The sequence below is a fragment of the Grampus griseus genome, assembly GCF_964374135.1.
Source record: "Grampus griseus genome assembly, chromosome: 8".
NCBI classification, from domain to species: domain Eukaryota; kingdom Metazoa; phylum Chordata; class Mammalia; order Artiodactyla; family Delphinidae; genus Grampus; species Grampus griseus.
Genome location: NC_139002.1, coordinates 93,119,240 through 93,140,638, shown reverse-complemented (window position 1 = coordinate 93,140,638; position 21,399 = coordinate 93,119,240).

Genomic DNA, 21,399 nt, shown 5'->3' with positions numbered 1-21,399 from the left:
TTTGGGTTACTTTAATACCATGCTTATTCATTCAACTGATATTTACTGAGTTCCTACCGTGTGTTAGATAGAAGCAGTAGACAATCTGGTAGGAGACAGAAAAATAACAAATTAATGCAAAAATTTTCAATAAGAATAAATTCTATGAAAGGACAATATGGTGTAATGTATTAAAAAAAGATGAGGAGTCATAAGATGGTATCAGTTAAGAGGTGACATCTGACCTAAGATGTGAATGATAAGAAGGACTCAGCTTGTGAAAATGTAGGAAAGATTATCCCAAGTAGAGGTGGCAGCAAATGCAAAATCGCTGAGGAGAAAACAAGCTGAGTATGTTCCAGAAACTTAAGTAGATCAATGAAGCTGCAGTGTAGAGAGATGAAGACGTCATGATATGAAATGAGATCATAGAGGGAGGAGGGAACCAGATAGTGGGGTTTTCTGAGCTATGTTAAGATCTTCAGATTTTATTCTAAGAGTGTGTTAATTTTAATAAACATTCAATACAAAATGAGTGAAAATTGACAGAATTTTCCAAACTTCATATAAGAATGGGGTCATCAAAATATTTCATCAGTGGAAATACTGATCCAATTATGGTATCCAGGTTGTACCGGGTCCCCAGAGATAGGAAGGGGAATAAAGATGGGCCTGGGGTCTGTGTAAAAAGGAGTAGAGTGAGCTACAATAGAAGACAATATAACATTTTTCTAAGGCTCAGCCTTCATGTCAATGAAGTGAATTCATTTTCTGTGAGCATTCCTGGTTTGTGACTTTCCTTTCTTTTGCAAATAGTACACAGAAATCACACTTGGGAGTCATTTCTCTCCCACTTTCAGTCCAAGGACCTCAAATGATGTTGACCCCTTGCCATGTTCCTGGAGGTGTGGGGTGGATGGCATTTCTGATCTTTGCCTGACTACTTATGACATCTCATTGCTCTGGCCACAAAGTTTGGTTCAGCTTTGGGCATGTGCTCCAACTTGGACTAATAACTGATACTTCAAGATTTCTCTCCAAATTCCTGAGGAAGAAAAAAACACTTTTTTCCTGGATTCCAGCATGGAAGGCTATAAATCTAGAATTACTAGTAACTGTCTTGCTACCACATGGAGCCTAAAAATGAACCAAGATGGAGGAGCATGAAGCTGAGAAATAGAGAAAGAGTAGGATTTAATAGCATAGTTTGAGTTCCAGATCAAACAGCTCTTAGCTTGTGTCAGTCAGGTCCAGGAGGAAGCAGAATTCACTCCAGATAGTTTATATGAAACTATTTTAATGAAACAATTATTTACAGAGGATTGAGCAAAGTTAAGGAAATAAACAAGGAAGGCTGCGGCACTCAAAATCTAGGAAAGAATGAAAAGTTGTTACCATCTCTGTAGGTAAAGGAACAAGGGGAAGAAATAGTGTTATTCCAGCTCAGTAAAAGCTGGAATAGTAGAGAAGTGTCTTATGGGGGATATTAGTAGTGGAGAGATGGAAACTCAGCCCTGAAGGATAGAGTGAGTAGAAAAGGAATATTGTGATTTTTTCTCACCCAGCCTTCTAAATTCTGGTTAGTAACTCCCCTGTCATCACCCAACTGGAAGAGAGCTAGCAAAGTTAGTGAGGCAATTAACAGAAATCAGCCTCCAGTGTCATAGAGAAGGCTGAAGAAAAGTGGATAACATATGGGAAATGGGGCAAAAAGAGAATAATTTGCACAATGTCAAATTGAATATCATGTAACTTCTCATATATGTGAGCTAAAACATTCATATATCCCCACTCTTTTTTTTTATGAAATGAAAACCAGTATTTTTTTAAAAAAATATTTTATTTATTTATTTTTGGCTGTGTTGTGTCTTTGTTTCTGCACGCAGGCTTTCTCTAGTTGCAGTGAGTGGGAGCTACTCTTCATTGCGGTGTGTGGGCTTCTCACTGTGGTGGCTTCTCTTGTTGCAGAGCACAGGATCTAGGCGCGTGGGCTCAGTAGTTGTGGCTTATGGGCTTTAGAGCGCAGGCTCAGTAGTTGTGGGGCATGGGCTTAGTTGCTCTGCGGTATGTGGGATCTTCCCGGACCAGGGCTCGAACCTGTGTCCCTTGCATTGGCAGGGGGATTCTTGACCACTGCACCACCAGGGAAGCCCTCCACTCTTTTTTGAAGCAATCGGAAATTGGTATGCCACCTCTTGCAATTAAAAAGGTTCTAACTAATAAATCCTTTGGATCTTGAAAAATTGCAGTAGCTTCTCCCACACAGAAATCTTTTATTGTAACGTGTCTTGCTCTGCTGAACGTCAGAGTGATCTTGAAACATCCAGCTATGCAATTAGTAAGTGAAATGTATGTACACATCAGTCCAGTTCTTTCTGTGGAGACCAGCTGGGAAAGAGATCAGGAGTCAGTGAGTCTTCCATATCCATTAAACCAAAATATTAATAGAATGAGTAGAGTAGTTGGAATATTTTCATGTCTAGTTTAATGTGGATGGGTAAATATTCATATGATGTCAGTTTCTTTTCACACAGAGCTCAGTGGGAACACTCCTTCAAATAAAATGAATCCAGTGGGGAATTTAAAGTTGGAAAAAGAGAGATAGGAATGTTTCTGCAAGATATAGGTGAATGACTGCATAAGCCTTAGATCTATAGACAAAGGAAAGTTCCTCCTCTGATTATTCAGAATGAAATTCTGTACCATAATGTAGAGGTAATGAAGAGGTAGCAAATTAATCCTAAATTTTACCATTGGAAGGAAGGTCACAAAGTCCATCACCTTCATTTTACGGATGAGAGAAACATGATCCAGACAGTTGAAGTGGCTTGTTGAATGTCGCCCAGCTAGTTAGTGGCAGAGCTAGATTTAGACCTTGAATTCTAAATCTTGGCCTTATGCATTTTGTCCCATCAAGTAATATTATAGAGTTTAGAGTGCAAAAATAAGAGATGGGTTTGAATTCTAGCTCCATAGCTTTTGTGTTGAATTTATTAACAAGGGGCTTACCTTTTCCACAATGAAATATTCTAGCATAGTGTATGATACCTATTGATTTTCAATTATTGTCATTTCTCCGGAGTTCGGCCATGATTTTATTGACACATATACATTTTCCTTTTCACAAACTTTGTACAATCTTGTTTAAGCTAGTCAGTCCTTTTTATACTTACAGAATGATGCTCATCAGGGTACTATTGATAAGTCAAAGTATCAGAACTCAGAAGTTCCTCTAGTATTCAAATTACCATCAAGGTTAATATTATTACCTCTCTGCTGTCTAAATATAACAGTGTATAAAGAGTTAACAAGCATGACAGTGACCATATTTGCTTATCATTGAACTTTTGTGGTTAAGGTAACTAAACTGTGAATTTTATGGCAAACTCTCAAAACTTCTTTGTTCAGAGTTAATAAGCAAACATTGATTTTTCTCTTTGATACTTAACTACAAACTGTCTTGGGTAATCCAGTCAAAAGGCTGGCAGTATCTAGGGCCTCCCACTTTTAAGAAGAGCTGGCAGAATGGCTCTTTTTCTGTTTCCCCCAAAGAAGCAATAATGGATTGACTGCATTTGCCATTTTTAGTGGTTTGGTCTCTCCTGATGTGACAGCAACATTGGGCCAGTAGGTCAGGTTTGATTTACTCTGTAAAGAGGCTTTAGGGACAGTTTTCTCTACTAATCTCTTACTCCACTTTAGTAACAGCAACGGTGTCTTATAAATGTTACCATTCTGTAACTCCCTGAAAGACTTGCTGATCGTGTGAACTGTCAATGTCACTGTTATTTCTTTGAGCTTGACTTATTTTATTCTTGTACCTCAAGCCCTAAATGAAGTTCCCAAATGGTAAATAAATGTCGTAATTGGCCCAAACCACAGTGACACTGACAAGACTTTGATATATTGGTAAACAGTCATATGCTCCTCTTAGAATCAAAGCATTTCAGAGTTGAAGGAGGCGTTAAAGGTCGTTTGCTCTTACTTCTTACTTTACCCTCTAGTTATATAGCAACTAGGGTATCAAAGGTCACACAAGACTTTGATATTGAAAGAAAATTGGTTTGAACTGCCTTAACCCTCATTCCAAGAAAGTAGGCACTCTCCAAAAGAGTTTTGCAAATTTCCCACGTCATCACCTCTCTTTTCAATGAACCACCTATTTTAATTCCAGTGCTTTTTTCTCTTCTCTCTGGCATGTGCTGAGATACACATGGTATTCTGCTGGTTTCCCTTGATTTTCCCAACTATTGAAACCAAGCAGGACCATACAGGGCCTTTCTGAGGACAGAACCCCCCATAATCCCTACCTCTTGTTTATAGAAAAGCTTTACACTCCTAGGCCTTCCCCGAGTGAATTTAATCAAATAAGTGAAAATATTACAGAAACAAAGGAAAACAGTCAAGCAAGATGAAATAATAATAGTTTAGCCATAAAACAAAGTGAAGGATGTTTAGTTCCTCCTCCAGAGCTATAGACAATCTCCTGGACCACATCCTTGAGTTGTTTTGCACATACTAAAACCCTCACCCAGTGGAAGAAGTTAACCACATGCTGACCACCATGGACCTCAGACCAGTTGGAACCAGAAAGTTGATGATGTTGACTCCCAAAATACCACCTGGTTACCTCATCACCAACCAATCAGAAGAATGTCCACGAGCTGATCAGGCACCCTGAGACACTTTCCCTCACCTTGTCTTTAAAAACCCTTTCCCTGAGGGACATAGGGGAGTTTGGATCTTTTGAACACGAGCTGCCCATTCTCCTTGCTTTGCCCTGCAGTAGATGCTTTATTTCCTTCACCACAGTCTGGTGCCGGTAGATTGACTTTGCTGCGCATTGGACAAGCAAATCCAAGTTTGGTTCAGTAACACTATTACTTGAAAAGAACATTTGTTAGTATATAAAACTTCAGTGAAGAACCCAGGAAACTTGTGTAATAACACAGCAAACAATTAAAAATTAAAAGTAAGACTGTCCAATTTTAAAATTTTTTGTGGCAGAGATGCCACTAGGAATTTCTCCTTGGGGTTTCTGCTCAGCCCCTCATCCTTCTTCACAATGTCTTAACTATGCTTTGTATTTGATTCTATTCCATAATAAAAATGTTTAACTTCTTTCAATGTAACTAAATCTTTTCTAGTCCTATTTCACAAAGGATATCCACAAGGGGCTTTATCTGAATGAGTAAACATACCCATGTAAGTGGGTTCCTAAATATGTGCCACTTTTTCCCTGGGTGGAACTCTGCTGCTAACCAGTTTTAGCCCTCCCAACTCCCTCTCTTCTTCCTTTATCTCTCTCTTTCCCTCTCTCTCTCTCAATACCTCCCTCACATCCCCTCCCCACCCCCTTTCTTTCTTCCTTCTTTTTCAAGACTATGTTGGGGAGGGAAAAATAATTTTCCTTGTGCCCATCTAGGTTCCTGGCTGAGAGCCCCCTGTAACAGAAGACAGATTAGCAGGAGGAAACAAACGTTTAATAACATGTACACTTCCAGTATACATGGGAGATACCCAGGAAAACTAACTCCCTGAAATGGCCCAAGCCATCACCTTAAACATCATCTTCCTGTGAGACCTTCAAGATGGCGGAAGAGTAAGACGTGGAGATCACCTTCCTCCCCACAAATACATCAGAAATACATCTACACGTGGCATAGCTCCTACAGAACACCTACTGAACGCTGGCAGAAGACCTCAGACCTCCCAAAAGGCAAGAAACTCCCCACGTACCTGGGTAGGGCAAAAGAAAAAAGAATAAACAGAGACAAAAGAATAGGGACGGGACCTGCACCAGTGGGAGGGAGCTGTGAAGGAGGGAAAGTTTCCACACACTAGGAAGCCCCTTGGCGGGCGGAGATGGCATTGGGGTGGCAGGGGGGGAAGCTTCGGAGCCGTGGAGGAGAGCACAGCAACAGAGGTGTGGAGGGCAAAGTGGAGAGATTCCCACACAGAGGATCGGTGCCGACCAGCACTCACCCGCTGGGACATGTGGGGGCTGGGAGCTGAGGCTCAGGCTTCGGAGGTCGGATCCCAGGGAGAGGACGGGTTGGCAGCGTGAACAGAGCCTGAAGGGGGCTAGTGCGCCACGGCTAGCCAAGAGGGAGTCCGGGAAAAGGTCAGGAGCTGCCTAAAAGGCAAGAGACCATTGTTTCAGGGTGCGTGAGGAGAGGGGATTCAGAGCACCGCCTAAACGAGCTCCAGAGATGGGCGCGAGCTGCGGCTATCAGCTCAGACAACAGAGATGGGCACGAAATGCTAAGGCTCCTTCTGTAGCCACCAAGAAGCGGGTGTGCAAGCACAGGTCACTATCCATACCTCCCCTTCCAGGAGCCTGTGCAGCCTGCCAGTGCCAGGGTCCTGTGATGCAGGGACAACTTCCCTGAGAGATTACACAGCGTGCCTCAGGCTGGTGCAATGTCACGCTGGTCTCTGCTGCTGCAGGCTCGCCTTGCATTCCGTATCCCTCCCTCCCCACGGCCTGAGTGAGCCAGAGCCCCCGAATCAGCTGCTCTTTTAACCCCGTCCTGTCTGGGTGGGAAACAGATGTCATTAGGTGACCTACAGGCAGAGGCGGGGCCAAATCCAAAGCTGAACCCCAGGAGCTGTGCGAAAAAAGAAGAGAAAGGGAAATTTATCCCAGCCTCAGAAACAGCAGATTAAATCTTCCAATCAACTTGATGTACCCTGCATCTGTGGAATACCTGAATAGAAAATGAATCATCCCAAAATTGAGGCGGTGGACTTTGGGAGCAACGATACATTTTTTTTTTCCATTTTCTCTTTTTGTGAGGGTGTATGTGTATGTTTCTGTGTGTGATTTTGTCTCTATAGCTTTGCTTTTACCATTTGTCCTAGGGTTCTGTCTGTCCATTTTTTTTGTTATTTTTTTTTTAAGTATACTTTTTAGCACTTGTTATCATTGTTGGATTTGTTTTTTGGTTTGGTGCTACTTCTTTCCTTCTATTTTTTTTCTTTTTCAATTTTTTATTACTTTTTAATTTTTTTATTTTTAATAATTATTTTTTATTTTAATAATTTTATTTTTTCTTTCTTTCTTTCTTTTTTTCTACATTTTCTTCTGAGCCGTGTTGCTGACAGGGTCTTGGTGATCTGGCTGGGTGTCAGGCTAGTGCCTCTGAGGTGTGAGAGCCAAGTTCAGGACACTGATCCGCCAGAGACCTCCCAGCTCCACATAATATCAAACAGTGAAAGCTCTACTAGAGGTCTCCATCTCAGCGCTAAGACCCAGATCCACTCAATGACCAGCAAGCTACAGTGCTGGACACCCTATTGCCAAACAGCTAGCAAGACAGGAAGACAACTCCACGCATTAGCAGAGACCCTGCCTAAAATCATAATAAGGTCACAGACACCCCAAAACACACCACCGGATGCGGTTCTGCCCACCAGAAACAAAAGATCCAGCCTTATCCACCAGAACACAGGCACTAGTCCCCTCCACCAGGAAGCCTACACAACCCACTGAACCAGCCTTAGCCACTGGCAGCAGACGCCAAAAACAATGGGAAGTATGAACCTGCAGCTTGCAAAAAAGGAGACCCCCAAACACAGTAAGTAAAGCAACATGAGAAGACACAGAAACACACAACAGATGAAGGAGCAAGGTAAAAACCCACAAGACCAAACAAATGAAGAGGAAATAGGCAGTCTACCTGAAAAAGAATTCAGAGTAATGATAGTAAAGATGATCCAAACTCTTGGAAATAGAATGGAGAAAATACAAGAAACGTTTAACAAGGACCTAGAAGAACTAAAGAGCAAACAAACAATGATGAGCAACACAATAAATTAAATTAAAAATTCTCTAGAAGGAATCACTAGCAGAATAACTGAGGCAGAAGAATGGAGAAGTGACCTGGAAGATAATATAGTGGAAATAACTACTGCAGAGCAGAATGAAGATAAAAGAATGAAAAGAAACGAGGATAGTCTCAGAGACCCCTGGGAAACATTAAACACACCAACATTCAAATTGTAGGGGTCCCAGAAGAAGAAGAGAAAAAAGAAAGGGACTGAGAAAATATTTGAAGAGATTATAGTTGAAAACTTCCCTAATATGGGAAAGGAAATAGTTAATCAAGTCCAGGAAGCACAGAGAGTCCCATACAGGATAAATCCAAGGGGAAACATGCCAAGACACATATTAATCAAACTATGAAAAATTACATAAAAAGAAAAAATATTAAAGCAGCAAGGGAAAAACAACAAATAGCATGCAAGGGAATCCCCATAAGGTTAACAGCTGATCTTTCAGCAGAAACTCTGCAAGCCAGAAGGAAGTGGCAGCACATATTTAAAGTGATGAAAGGGAAAAACCTACAACCAAGATTACTCTACCCAGCAAGGATCTCATTCCGTTTCGAAGGAGAAATTAAAACCTTTTCAGACAGGGAAAAGCTAAGAGAATTCAGCACCACCAAACCAGCTTTAAAACAAATGCTAAAGGAGCTTTTCTAGTCAGGAAACACAAGACAAGGAAAAGACCTACAATAACAAACCCAAAACAATTGAGAAATGCTAATAGGAACAAATATATCGATAACTACCTTAAATGTAAATGCATTAAATGCTCCAACCAAAAGACAGACTGGCTGAATGGATACAAAAACAAGACCTGCATATATGCTGTCTACAAGAGACCCACTTCAGACCTAGGGACACATACAGACTGAAAATGAGGGGATGGAAAAAGATATTCTATGTAAATAGAAATCAAAATAAAGCTGGAGTAGCAAAGTGGTGTCCTTTAGCTCTTGAATTTCTCAGGACTCATTTCTTGAAACCCTTCACCCCCTCCCCACCTTTTCTGCCATATCCACAACCTCTTTCTTGATTTCCTTGATTGGCTCTGTTATAAATTCTGTGAAGTCATGCAAAACTTCTGAACACAGTTTTCTCCAGCAGGAATTTATTGTTTTGGGCTTGATGGCTTTCACAGCTTTTTCTATAACAGTGGTGGCATCTGCAATGGTGTAATCCTTCTAGACTTTCAGGATGTCCTCTCTTTTGGGGTTCTCTTCCATAGCACTGACAGTCCTTTCCATAGAGTACAGTGTGCAATGAGCCTTAAAGATGCTAATGACCCCCTGATCCAGAGGCTAAATTAGAGACATATTTCAGGTTAAGTAGACCACTTTGACACATTCAGTGTTGAACTCATTGGGTTCTGGGTGGCCAGGGACATTGTCCAATATAAAAAGAACTGTAAAAGGCAGTCTCTTACTGGAAAAGTACTTCTTGAAGTCAGGGACAAAGCATAGATAGAACCAAACCAGAGAAAGTGTTCTCATTGTCCAGGCCTTGGTGTTGTACAACCAAAAGACTGGCAGCTGGTTTTGATCTTTTTCCTTCAAGGCTCAGGGGTTAACAGCTTTAGCGATAAGAACATTCATGATCATAAATTTGACTGCATTTGCATAAAACATTAGAGTTAGCCTACCCCTCCTGCCTTAAATCCTGGTCCTTGCTTCTCTTCCTTACTAATAAATGTCCTTTGTGACATTTTTTTTTCCCCCTGAAGAGGGAACTTTCATTTACAAAAAACCTGTTTCAGCAGATATCTTTTCTCCTCAGTGATTTTCTTAATGGAATCTGGGAACTAGTCCGATGCCTCTTGGTTGGCAGAAGCTGCTAATCTTAGTATCTTGACTTTTTTTTTTAGGCCAAACCTCTTTCTAAAATTCTCAAACAATTCTTTGCTGTCATTAAATTCTTTAGCTTTAAATGCTTCACCTTCCTTTTACTTTATGTTGTCATATAATGACTGCTTTTTCTCAAATCATATTAGAGTCTCTAGCAACCCTGCACCCACATAAAAGCTGCATTTTCAATATGAGATAAAAAGGTATGTTGTAAAAAGTGCAAGGTTTTTGCATCTGCTGTTGCAGCTGCAGTGAAGACTTCATGAATTTCCTTTCTTTTTTCCCCAATGATCCTTATCCTGGATTAATTTGTCTTGAAATGGTGGGCAACCACAGGCAGCCGCAGACCTCAGTCTAATGGTACATAATAAGCAATTCAAGTTTTTCTTGTTGTGTCATGGCTTTTCTCTGTTTCTTGGGAGCACTTCCAACATCACTAGTGACACTTTGCATGGGTCCTGTGGTGTTATTCAAGGCTTGTGGTATTGCACTAAACACAATGAAAAGTACACGAGAACTGTGAGAGATCACATTTTACTGCAATACACAATTCACTGGAGAGATGAATTGCTCATACAGAGTTGATTAGTGTCACATGGCATTTTAAACCAATACTCACAACACTTGAGCCCACTGCAGTAGCAACAGGAGGTGGCTACAAATTGTTACAGTTATACAGTGTGTACTACAGTTAATGTTATGCAGTGATAATTTAATACTGCATCATTACATTGGTTTACTTTTCTCTTGACTATAAATGGTGCCATGTATGGTGTTTAAGCATTTTTGTGCAAAAGTTTTGATAAATTTTAACTTTTTCTAATAGATTTGTGTATACCTTATGGTAGTAAATGATAAAATAGAGTAGTATCTACTTAATATTTTATGCATTTATGACATAACTAAATTTTTCTTAATTTTTTCAATATTTCTAGGCTAGGCAGTTCATCTGTTGAGTTTTTTCAAATTGTTGCAAGTCTCCAATTTTTTAAAAATATATTAATTGAAAAAATTCCACATATAAGTAGACCCACACAGTTCAAACATGTGTTGTTCAAGGGTCAGCTATAGTTTCTTATACATTTTTAATTTTTAAAAATGTTTTACAACTTTATTGAGGGGTATATAAATATATATGGATACACGTATACTTTTAATATGTGTAATTTATTGAGTTTGACCTACTTATACACCCATGAAACCAACACCATAGTCAAGTAAATGGGCACAGAAATTGTACTCCCAAAATTCCCTTGTGGCTCTTTGAATTTCCTCTCGCCTCTTCATTTCTGGCAATAAAATTAAACTACATTCTGTCACCATATAGTAGCTTGCATTGTCTAGAAATTTACTTGGAAATTGACTTATAAAGGCTATACTCTTTTGTTCTGGCTTCCTTCTCCCAGCATGTTTGTGTATCACTAGTTTATTCCTTTCTATTGCTGAGTAGTTATCCGCTGTATGGATTTGACACATATTATTTATTCATTTCCCTGTTGGTGGATATTGGGTTGTTTCTGGTTTTTGGATATTATCGAGAAAAAGTGCTATGAGCATTTTTGTGCAAAACTTTATGTGAAAATATATTTGCATTTTTCTTGGATAGCAGCCAAAGAATTGAATAACTTCATCATATGGTATTTTATGTTTAAGAAACTCCAAAAGTGTTTTAAATTGTGTTTCCTATTTTGTATTACCAACAGAGTATTTTTTATTCATTTTTATTGTTTATTTATTTATTTTTACTTTTTGGCCACACTGCGTGGCATGTGGCATCTTTGTTGCCTGACTAGGGATCGAACCTGTGCCCCCAGCAGTTCGGAGCATGGAGTCTTAACCACTGGACTGACCAGGAAGTCCCCCAATAGAGGATTTTTTATACCAACAAGTATAAGTGATTCATTTGTTGCTTATCCTCACCAGACTTGGTAAAGTCAGTCTTTTTAATTGTAGCCGTTCTGGTTGGTAAGTAGTGATATATCATTGTGATTTTAACTTTCATTTGCCTAATGTAAATGATGCTGAGAACATTTTCATGCCTTTTTTGCCCTCTCTGTATCTTTTTTTAATTTTATTTTTTATTGAGGTATAATTGATATATAAGGTTATATTTAGTGTCAGGTGTACACATGATAATTTGATATTTGTATATATTACAAAACGACCACCACAATAAGTCTAGTTAAGATCCATCACTATACAAAACAATTTTTTTTCTTGTGTTGAGAATGTTTAAGATTTACTTACTTAGCAACTTCAAATATACAATATAGAATTATTAACTAGAGTCACCATGCTGTACATTACATCCCATGACATTTACTTTATAGCTGGAAGTTGTACCTTTTGATCCCCTTTACCCATTTTGCCCACCTCTCTTCTCAACCCCTCTGGCAACCTCCAATCTGTTCTTTGTATCTATGAGCTCAGTTTTTTGTTTTTGTTTTTAGATTTTGCATGTAAGTAAGGTTACATGGTGTTTGTCTTTCTCTGTCTGAATTGTTTAACATAGCATAATGCCCTCAAGGAGGTTCATCCATGTGATCTCATATGAAAAGATTTCCTTCTTCTTTCATGGCTTAATTTTATATATATATATATATATATATATATATATATATATATATATATGTATTCCTACCATACATATATATGTAATCCTACTATATATATATATTCCTACCATACATATATATGTAATCCTACTATATATATATATATTCCTACCATACATATATAATCCTACTATATATACATGTATTCCTACCATACATATATATGTAATCCTACTATATATATATACATATATATGTATTCCTACCATACATATATATGTAATCCTACTATATATATATACATATATATATATATGTGTGTGTATATATATATATATATATGTATATATATATAGTATATAAAATGCTGCAGTGAACTTAGGGGTACATCTAGTTTTCCAAGTTCGTGTTTTTGTTTTCATCATATTAATATCCAGAAATGGAACTTCTGGATTATATGATAGTTCTATTTTTAATATTTTGAGGAACCTCTCTCCTATTCTCCATAGTGGCTGCATCAATTTACATTCTCACCAACAGTGCACAACGGCTCCCTTTTCCCCACATCTTGCCAAGACTTGTTATTTCTTGGGTTTTTTTTTGATAATAACCATTCTGACTGGTGAAAGGTAATATCTCATTGTGGTTTTGTTTTTTGTTTTTGTTTTTGTTTTTTTGCGGTACGCGGGCCTCTCACTGCTGTGGCCTCTCCCGTTGCGGAGCACAGGCTCTGGATGCGCAGGCTCAGCGGCCATGGCTCACGGGCCCAGCCGCTCCGCAGCATGTGGGATCTTCCCGGACCGGGGCACGAACCCGTGTCCCGTGCATCGGCAGGCAGACTCTCAACCACTGCACCACCAGGGAAGCCCTCTCACTGTGGTTTTGACTTGCATTATCTTGACTATTAGTGACGTTTAGCATCTTTTTATGCACCTGTTGTCCATCTGTATGTCTTCTTTTGAAAAATGTCTATTAAGATCCTCTGCCCAATTTTTAATCAGATTGTTTGCTTTTTTTGTTATTGCCATTTAGTTCTTAATTTCATTTTTTATGTCTTTCATTTGTAGAAGCTTATTTGATTTAAATAAACAAACAAACAAACTTGGGATTCCCTGGTGGCACAGTGGTTGAGAGTCCACCTGACGATGCCGGGGACGCGTGTTCGTGCCTCGGTCTGGGAAGATCCCGCATGCTGCGGAGCGGCTGGGCCCGTGAGCCATGGCCGCTGAGCCTGCGCGTCCGGAGCCTGTGCTCCGTAACGGGAGAGGCCACAACAGTGAGAAGCCCGCATACCGCAAAAAAAAAAAAAACAAAAAAACTTGTAGTTGATAACTTTGAGTAGATGCCAGCTTTTAAATTCATGATTTTGTTCTCTCATTATATTTCCTTAAACATAATAAATATTTTTATTTTCATTTATGTTCCAGTAATTCTAGTATTTAAAATCTGTATGCACATGATTCTGGCTTTTGTTTGTTTTTTATTTGTTTCTAGTTAGTAAGTGCTTCACTGACCTTTAGGGCATGTTAAACATAGAATAAATGTGTTAAACTAAAAGGATGAAACAAACAAATCAGTGTTACACATAGATAGAAAGAGACAGAGAGCAAAATAAACCTTAAATATTTATAAAGCATGGATTAGCTTTATCTACCTCAAAATGACACCCACTGGGGGAAAAAAATCAAATTTTTTGTTTGCCTTATTTTTAATTTACAAAAGTAGCCTCAATTTGGGCCTGAATCCCAGCCTTTCTTGTAGATATTAAATCTCAAGGAAAACTTAATTTATATACGTCCTTGTTTATACAGAGCCAAAACTAAGTCAATTATTCTTTCCCCATCTCTCTTTGGACAGGAGATTTCTTTCCTGTTTAAACTTTATATGAGATTGCAGACTTAATTGCTACCCAGATTTATGCAACTCTCCATCTTTTGTAAATCTATTATTTCGTCTCTTGACCACTGCGTGTAACGTTTTAAACCAGAGCACCTGGTTACCCCAAAAGGGAATATGACAACAGAAAACCTTAGTTTTAGCACTTGCTTTTACCTGAGGATGAGTGTATGCTTTTTATCTTCTATAATTTTTATTGTTTTAGCAAAGATTATATTATTTACGTGTCATTTTTTTAATATTTTGTAACAAAGTTTCAGAAAATCTGAAATAAAGAGGCAATATTTATTTTATATTCTGAGCTATCATCCACATTTTGAGGACTATTTCTAAATCCCACTTTTCGGGAAACTTTCCCATTGGACACCTCTCTCTGCCAATTTTTTTGAATTTTTATGTATTTAAAGACAAGATCACTAAAGATAGACATATTTCTAAGTTTTCACAGAGAAAACTAAATAATTATAGTAACTCACAGTTCTTTGGTAAAATACTTATTGAATATTGTGATATATATATATATATGTCAGTTAATAAGGACAAATAAAATTTACACTTCAAGAGAATCAAGTCATTTGTGTGTGTGTGTGTGGAATGAGAATAAGGTTTGTTCAAAATGATGTCATTCAATACTTTTTTTTATTGAGTCCTAGCAATATTTTTATAACCCTGCTTTCAATTATGTAAATGAATTAAAGAAAAATAAAAAATGGAAAAATGTAGCAAAGTTGTTTTATAAAAATTGAAAAATGATGATTAATTATTTTGGAAGAAAATTCAAAAAGTGGTCTGAGGAGGGCCTACATATTCCCTTTTGTTAGAGTTTGGAGTGTGCTAAATACATCATTCAATATTTATTTGTATTGTGTCTTCAATATGCTCAATTTTAATTACTCTAATTTATTTGTTTCTATAAAAATCCACTTAAAATTTTGCATGAAAATAATAATAATTGTTATTATTATTTTCAGTTCACAGATAAGGAAACTAACATTTACAAAACGTGCGTGACATGTAAGAAGTATCAGAATGAAGATTGAAACCTGAGTCTTTAAATTTAACTTTTCACAATGTATTGTATTATTGGTTTAAAACTCCAGGGAAATAGTTGAATCTCCATAAACTTCTTAAATTACTCTTCTGTCTTTCAAAGGATGGCATAGTTTGAAAATACAGGTCTCACCAATTCTCTCTCTTTAGCAATTTTAAGGTTTGGTAGGGGAAGTTTGGACAGATGCCAAATAAAACTTGCTTTGGTAAACAGTATCTGATGAGTATGATATAACAATTCAAAAAGAATTGCAAATACACATACGAAAATAGGGAGACTAGACACTCACAGTTGTGTTGCTGATGCCAGTGTTTCTGTCTAGCATGTAAATGAAGAGTCATGGCACTCATTTTGTGATTTTGTGTAATATGCATTCCCCATTCAGCACACACACATCCAAACTATAGATTTTCCAACCCGTCCATGTGGAAGTAACAAGCTCTTCATCATGGGATTGATCTCAGAATGCTTTTATAGGACATCTGTCTTTATGAAAGATTCTGGGCAGATTTTTTTCACTGGTTTGAATGCCAATGATATGGATGTTTTCCAGTGGAGAAGAGGATCCAAGATTGTGGTTTGATCAGAGATAAAAAAAAAAATCAACAGTCTATCTCTGAATCAGCCAACAAGTTTCTCAGCTACAAGAGGAAAATTTGAAAAAGAATGATAGATAAGTCTGTTCATTACACCCACTGGATAATATTTCCATTACTCCTATACCTGAGGATCTGTTTAATATCTTTTGAGAATGAGATATTGTAGAAAGGAAGATATGACATAATTTATGTCATATCATGTCATGGCATCTAGCTGAGAGAACAGAGAGAAATACAGTTTAAATTTGGTAGCACGATAAGAATGTGAGGAAAGAGTGAGTATTGGGGAAATAGAAAATTAGTCTGCTGTGAAGGTTGTCATGCTCAAGTACATGTCTGTTCTGCAGAATCTGTGATTTGATGATCATTGATGATGTGGTTCTTCCTCTTACAAATGTCTCATAAAAGCTAAGCTGAAGAGAGGATATGAAGTGTCTTTAAGACTTTTGACAGAATATTCACCTAATATTTTCCATCAGGAAAAAAGAACAATCAAATGATCTAATCTGTTTTTGATCCAGGTGATTACGTATTATTTCTGAACACATTTTCATAAAGTATAGCATACATATAGAAAAGTGCACATGTCAAACCTCAATGAATTTTATACAAACTTGAAGACACTCATATAACAAGCACCAGTTCGAGAAGCAGAACATTCCTAGCATTCCAGGAGCCCCATAATGTTCCCTTCTGGTAACTGTTTTCCCCAAGAATTAGCAGTATCCTGATTTCTGACTTTCAAGTTTGCCTATTTGTGAACTGTGTATAAATGGAGTCATATAGCAGCATTTTGTTTTAGTCTGATTCTTTTCACTCAGTATCATTTTTATGCTTTAGGTCATTCATACTCATTGGTTTATGATATTCATTGTAGGAATTTTTGCTAACCAGGTATTTGTTAGAGAATGACTTTTCAGTCATTTATTCACGTATTTATTTGATATTTAGTTATTGAGAGCAGAGTTGGTCGGTCAGAGGACAAAATATAGCAAAGAAAGAAATTATGGTCATTCCTTCAGGGAGAGTTCAAGCTACAAGCTGGAGAATTAGTAATAAGTTTAAAAACTCTAATAAATAATTTCAAAATATGCGAATGCTATGAAAGAAAGGAACAGAGTAAAATGTTTTTAAAAGGTAGATCCTTACTTAAATATTGTGTTAAAGATTGAAAGCATTTATCGTGAGCAATACTTAGATAAATATCTGTAGGCTTTAAAGCAATGGAAGCCAAATATTTTTTCCATACTTACTTTTTAAATGACCAGAAAACTGAAAGCTAATGATGCCCCATGCATCCTTACACTGAGCAGAAAAGTCCTTGGTGTCAGTCATTGGATCAAGACTTGACAAGCTTTCTGAGTGATTTACAAAATGTTTGATGGAATATTACATAATAACCTCTTTTCATTTCAATACATGTTTTGTTACCAATAAATCTGGCATTTTAAGAAATCAGATACATGACAGTTTTGTCCCCCCAAAATATTTCTTTCCTATCTTTAATTCCCTCCAAACTGTCCCTCCACATTCATATTTTTCCTGTTTTTGCTATGAAAATGATCTTTTTTTTTTTTTTTTTTGCGGTACGCGGGCCTCTCACTGCTGTGGCCTCTCCCGTTGCGGAGCACAGGCTCCAGACGCGCAGGCTTAGCGGCCACCGCCCACGGGCCCAGTCGCTCCGCGGTATGCGGGATCCTCCCAGACCGGGGCCCGAACCCGTGTCTGCTGCATCGGCAGGCGGACTCTCAACCACTGCGCCACCAGGGAAACCCGAAAATAATCTTTTGACTAGAACACTTAAGAGCAGTAAGGATTCAATCATGTGGGTAGCCCCATGCAGCATGCACGTCTATATATTAACTCTTCATGATTTCATTTTACTCTCTGGCCCTTAGTCTTCCTTGAATCTGATTTTTAGCTTCATTTTTTATATTTGAAAATAAATTTATTTTTAAGTCTATCTGGCATGTATTTTGTAACAAGACCATGAATATATACACATACATAACATATGTAATATATATATATATATATATATATATATATATATATATATATATATATATATATATATATATAGTCAGCCCCTCATACCTGCAGATGCAGAACCCATGGATATGGTGGATGACTATACTAGGTCATTTATATAAGGAAACTGAGCATCCATGGATTTCGATATCCTCAAGGAATCCTGGAAGCAAAACCCCATATACCCCCCATAGCGAGGGACAACTGTATATATATAATTCTATATATATAACAATTATATACATTTAACAATCGTCCTAAATTTGCATAGCATTTTAATGTCCAAAAAGGTCACTACTAACAAATGAGCACTTATTAATTAAAACTTGCATTTCTCATCATATTAACTCTGTAAGGTAAATGGAGACATTATTGTTTCTTTTTTTATAGTGCAGAAATCTGAAGGTTAACTTATCAAAGTTACATGGCTAGTTATTAGCAGATGTGCTATTTGAATTCAGAGCGTTAAAGTCAAATTGAGTGTCCATTCCGATACCCAAGGAACAAAGTAGGAGTACAAGGAATGTTGTACAGGAAAGAACAGGAAAGAAATGTTGTACAGGAACAGGAAAGAAAAATGAGGTAAGAAATTCCAAATTTTAATTTCACCTAGATTCCACTTATACCGGAGGCCCGTAAGACTCTAGAGGAACATTTTCCAACCGTGTTTCAGTTGTCTGAAATATTAATAGAAATAGAAAATAAATACAGCACTAACAAAAATACAATTTGACCAGCACTAAAATAATCAAATTTAAGCAGATTTCTTTGCTATCAAACATTTGTTTGCCTTTAATATGGTAATGTAGAGAGAAGATAGCTGAACATGGAATCCTTTTGCTTTTTCCTGTGAGACATTTCTTATTGTCTCACAAAACACACCTAAGGAAATGCATTAAGAAATTATCAAAAATCAGCCCACACACAGATTTACACAGGAAAAATTAAGAAAACTACATGTGTAATTTTATCCCAAACCGAATTCTACACTATGACCAGAATAGTTTATTACTTAGTGTTCTAATTATAAGGACTATGTACCCATATTCACAGACAGAAAATCCATTCTATAACCTTATCCTCCATCAAAACTGGGCCACAGATTTTAAAGAAGGGAACTACGTAATGGGCTGTTTCCTGAACTTTCAGTCTCCGTGTGATTAATGCTCGACAAGAAATTGTTATTAGACTACATACAGACATGATTAGGAAAGTAAAATAAGATCTATTATGAAAAAAAAAAAAAAAACCCAAAGACTTATTTTTGAATAGCCTCTCAATGTGGTCTTCTCCTTTAGGAGCAAGAGTTCTAAAAACTGGAAAAAGAGGTCATGATCCATGAAGAAACTTGACACTTTAGTTTAACCCAAGTCAGCCCAAATGGGCCAATAATCATATTCTTTTTGATCCCAGATGATTAATTAGGTAAAGTTGCTCAGGAAAACATGGGAGCTATGCTCTGACCTCTCCTTTGTTTCACCAACTATTGTTTGAAGACAGCATACCGTTTGGATTTCTTTTTTTTTTTTTATACAACTTTATTGGACTATAATTGCTTTACAATGATGTGTTAGTTTCTGCTTTATAACAAAGTGAATCAGTTATACATATACATATGTTCCCATATCTCTTCCCTCTTGTGTCTCTCTCCCTCACGACCTCCCTATCCCACCCCTCCAGGCGGTCACAAAGCACCGAGCTGATCTCCCTGTGCTATGCGGCTGCTTCCCACTAGCTATCTACCTTACGTTTGGTAGTGTATATATGTCCATGCCTCTCTCTCACTTTGTCACAGCTTACTCTTCCCCCTCCCCATAGCCTCAAGTCCATTCTCTAGTAGGTCTGTGTCTTTATTCCTGTCTTACCCCTAGGTTCTTCATGACATTTTTTTTCCTTAAATTCCATATATATGTGTTAGCATACGGTATTTGTCTTTCTCTTTCTGACTTACTTCACTCTGTATGACAGACTCTAGGTCTATCCACCTCATTACAAATAGCTCAGTTTCGTTTCTTTTTATGGCTGAGTAATATTCCATTGTATATATGTGCCACATCTTCTTTATCCATTCATCTGATGATGGACACTTAGGTTGTTTCCATCTCCGGGCTATTGTAAATAGAGCTGCAATGAACATTTTGGTACATGACTCTTTTTGAATTATGGTTTTCTCAGGGTATATGCCCAGTAGTAGGATTGCTGGGTCATATGGTAGTTCTATTTGTAGTTTTTTAAGGAACCTCCATACTGTTCTCCACAGTAGTTGTATCAATTTACATTCCCACCAGCAGTGCAAGACGGTTCCCTTTTCTCCACACCCTCTCCAGGATTTATTGTTTCTAGATTTTTTGATGATGGCCATTCTGATCAGTGTGAGATGATATCTCATTGTAGTTTTGATTTGCATTTCTCTAATGATTAATGATGTTGAGCATTCTTTCATGTGTTTGTTAGCAGTCTGTATACCTTCTTTGGAGAAATATCTATTTAGGTCTTCTGCCCATTTTTGGATTGGTTTGTTTGTTTTTTTGTTATTGAGCTGCATGAGCTGCTTGTAAATTTTGGAAATTAATCCTTTCTCAGTTGCATCATTTGCAAATATTTTCTCCCATTCTGAGGGTTGTCTTGCAGTCTTGTTTATGGTTTCCTTTGCTGTGCAAAGGCTTTGAAGATTCATTAGGTTCCATTTGTTTATTTTTGTTTTTATTTCCATTTCTCTAGGAGGTGGGTCAAAAAGGATCTTGCTGTGATTTATGTCATACAGTGTTCTGCCTGTGTTTTCCTCTAAGAGTTTGATAGTTTCTGGCCTTACATTTATGTCTTTAATCCATTTTGAGCTTATTTTTGTGTATGGTGTTAGGGAGTGATCTAATCTCATACTTTTACATGTACCTGTCCAGTTTTCCCAGCACCACTTCTTGAAGAGGCTGTCCTTTCTCCACTGTACATTCCTGCCTCCTTTATCAAAGATAAGGTGACCATATGTGCATGGATTTATCTCTGGGCTTTCTATACTGTTCCATTGATCTATCTTTCTGTTTTTGTGCCAGTACCATACTGTCTTGATTACTGTAGCTTTGTAGTATAGTCTGAAGTTGGGGAGCCTGAGTCCTCTAGCTCCGTTTTTCATTCTCAAGATTGCTTTGGCTATTCGGGCTCTTTTGTGTTTCCATACAAATTGTGAAAGTTTTACTTCTAGTTCTGTGAAAAATGCCAGTGGTAGTTTGATAGGGATTGCATTGAATCTGTAGATTGCTTTGGGTAGTAGAGTCATTTTCACAATGTTCATTCTTCCAATCCAAGAACATGGTATATCTCTCCATCTATTTGTATCGTCTTTAATTGCTTTCATCAGTGTCTTATAATTTTCTGCATACAGGTCTTTTGTCTCCTTAGGTAGGTTTATTCCTAGGTATTTTATTCTTTTTGTTTCAGTGGTAAATGGGAGTGTTTTCTTAATTTCACTTTCAGATTTTTCATCATTAGTGTATAGGAATGCCAGACATTTCTGTGCATTAATTTTGTATCCTGCTACTTTACCAAATTCATTGATTAGCTCCAGTAGTTTTCTGCTAGCATCTTTAGGATTCTCTGTGTAGAGTATCATGTCATCTGCA